The following is a 3,190-nucleotide window of genomic DNA, read 5'->3' as shown; positions in this document are numbered from 1 at the left end:
AGTGAGAATGAAAAATGACAAGGATGCCCACTTTCAGCACTGTTACAGTACTGGAAGTCCTGGCTAGGGCAATCAGAGAAGACAAAGAAATAAAGGCATCCAAACTGGAAAGGAAGAGGTCAAATTTTTATTATTATTATTATTTTTTGAGATGGAATCTTGCTCTGTCACCCAGGCTGGAGTGCAGTGGCACAATCTTGGCTCACTGCAAGCTCTGCCTCCTGGGTTTACGCCATTCTCCTGCTTCAGCCTCCCGAGTAGCTGGGACTACAGGCACCTGCCACCATGCCCAGCTAATTTTTTGTGTTTTTAGTAGAGACAGGATTTCACCGTGTTAGCCAGGATGGTCTTGATCTCCTGACCTCATGATCCGCCTGCCTTTGCCTCCCAAAGTGCTAGGATTACAGGCGTGAGCCACTGCACCCGGGGAGGTCAAATTATTCTTGTTCACACTATGCAATTAGTGTTATGTTGTCATCAGTTTAAAATAATGGGTGACAAGGTATTATTGGCAAGCTTCATGGTAACCTCAAATCAAAAAACATACTACAGATACGTTAAAAATAAAAAGCAAGAAATTAAATCAGACCACCTGAGAAAATCACCTTCACTAAAAGGAATACAGGAAGGAAGAAAAGAAGGAATAGAAGACTGCAAAACCACCAGAAAACAAATAGCAAAAGTCCTTATTTATCAATAATAACATCAAATGTAAATGAACTAAACTCTCCAATCAAAATACACAGAGTGGCTGAATGGATGAAAAAATAAGACCTAATGATCTGTTGCCTACAACAAACATACTTCACCTATAAAGACACACATAGTCTGAAAATGAAGGGATAGAAAAAGATATACCATAGTTCACATGAAAATGTAAACCAAAAAAGAGCAGGAGTAGCTATATTTATATCAGACACAATAGATTTCAAGACAAAAACTTTATGAAGAGACAAAGAACGTCACTATAAGTGGTCAACTCAGCAAGAGAATATAACAATTTTAAATATATATACACCTATGCACCCAATACTGCAGCACCCAGTTATATAAAGCAGATATTATTAGAGCTAAAGAGAGAGATAAGTCCCAATACAATAATAGTTGGAGAGTTCAGCACCCCACTTTCAGCACTGGACAGATCGTCTAGACAGAAAATCAACAAGGAAATATTGGATTTAATCTGTACTATAGACCAAAGGGACCTAATAGATATTTACAGGACATTCCATCCAATGGCTGCAGAATACACATTCTTCTCCTCACCACATGGATCATTCTCAAGGATAGACCGTATGTTAGGCCATGAAACAGTCTTAAAACATTTAAAAAATTGAAATTATAGCTATTTTCTGTGGTGCCTCAGAGGTGTTCAGCTGCTTCAAGATGAAGCTGAACATCTTCCCAGCCACTTGCTGCCAGAAACTCATTGAGGTGGATGATGAATGCAAACTTCGTACTTTTTATGAGAAGCGTATGGCTACAGAAGTTGCTGCTGATGCTCTGGGTGAAGAATGAAAGGGTTATGTGGTCCAAATCAGTGGTGGAAACGACTAACAAGGTTCCCCCATGAAGCAGGGTGTCTTTAGCCATGGCCGTGTCCACCTGCTACTGAGTGAGGGGCATTCCTGTTACAGACCAAGGATAACTGGAGAGAGAAAGAGAAAATCATTTCATGGATGCCAATCTGAGCATTCTCATTTTGGTTATTGTAAAAAAAAAAAAAAAAAAAAAGAAGAGAAGGATATTCCTGGACTGACTGATACTATGGTGCCTCATTGCCTGGGGCCCAAAAGAGCTAGCAGGATCCACAAACTTCTCAATCTCTCTAAAGAAGATGATGTTTGCCAGTATGTTGTAAGAAAGCCCTTAAACAAAGAAGGTAAGAAACCTAGGACCAAAGCACCCAAGATTCAGCATCTTGTTAATCCATGTGTCCTGCAACACAAACAGTGGCGTATTGCTCTGAAGAAGCAGGGTACTAAGAAAAATAAGGAAGAGACTGCAGAATATGCTAAACTTTTGGCCAAGAGAATGAAGGAGGCTAAAGAGAAGTGCCACGAACAAATTGCGAAGAGACACAGACTTTCTTCTCTGCCAGCTTCTACTTCTAAGCCTGAATCCAGTCAGAAATAAAATTTTTTGAGTAACAAGTTAATAAGATCAGACTCAAAAAAATGAAATTATATCAAATATCTTCTCTGACCACAATGAAATAAAATAGAAATCAATAGCAAGAGGAATTTTGAAAACTATTCAAACACGTGGAAATTAAACTATATTCTCCTAAATGACCAGTGGATCAATGAAGAAATTAAGAAAGAAATTGAAAAAAAAATTCTTGAAATAAACCATAATGGAAACACGACATACCAAAACATATGGAACACGACAAAAACAATACTAAGAGGGAAGTTTATAGCTATAAGTGCCTACATCAAAAAAAGAAAATTTCAAACAAAAAATGTAATGATACATTTTAAAGAACTAGAAAAGCAAGAGCAAACCAAACCTGTAGTTAGAAGAAAAGAAATAATAAACATCAGAGCAGAAATAAATGAAACTGAATCAAAAAAATACAAAAGATCAACAAAACAAAAAGTTGGTTTTTTGAAAAGATAAATAAAATTAACAAACCTTTAGCCAGACTAAGAAAAAAAGAGAGAGAAGACCAAAATAAATAAAATCATGGATGAAGAAGAAGACATTATAATCAATAGTGCAGAAATTAAAAAGGTCATTATGGGCTACTATGAGCAACTATATGCCAACAAATTGGAAAACCTAGAAGAAATGGATAAATTCCTAGACACGTACAACCTACCAAGATTGAATCAGAAAGAATTCCAAAACCTGAACAGATCAATAGCAAGTAACAAAATCAAAACCATGCCTGCCTGCCTGCCTGCCTTCCTTCCTTCCTTCCTTCCTTCCTTCCTTTCTTTCTTTCCCTCTGTGGCCCGGGCAGCAATCTCCTCGTCTCGCTGCTGCCCCGCCGGACTGCCTGGGACTGCCGGCGCGCGCCACCGCTGCCTGTTTTTTCTCCTTTGCCTACTGGCGCGCGTTCGCCATCTTGGCCACACTAGTCGCCAGCTCCTGACCCCGAACGCTCTGCCCGCCTCGGCCTCCCAGGGTGCTGGGACTACAGACGGAGTCTCGCTCACCCGGTGCTCGGTGTTGCCCGGGCTGG

The 3,190-nt window shown here is 39.6% G+C and overlaps 1 pseudogene; it reads left to right on the top strand.

Annotated features, from left to right (window-relative positions):
• The first annotated feature begins 1,386 nt into the window (after positions 1–1,386).
• On the top strand, positions 1,387–2,136 carry LOC116465668 (small ribosomal subunit protein eS6-like; annotated as a pseudogene).
• The last annotated feature ends 1,054 nt before the right edge of the window (positions 2,137–3,190 follow it).

Source organism: Hylobates moloch, unplaced genomic scaffold, assembly GCF_009828535.3.
Source record: "Hylobates moloch isolate HMO894 unplaced genomic scaffold, HMol_V3 SCAFFOLD_7957, whole genome shotgun sequence".
Lineage (NCBI taxonomy): Eukaryota > Metazoa > Chordata > Mammalia > Primates > Hylobatidae > Hylobates > Hylobates moloch.
The sequence above is the reverse complement of the archived record's forward strand: the minus strand, read 5'-3'. Positions and strand labels throughout refer to the sequence as shown.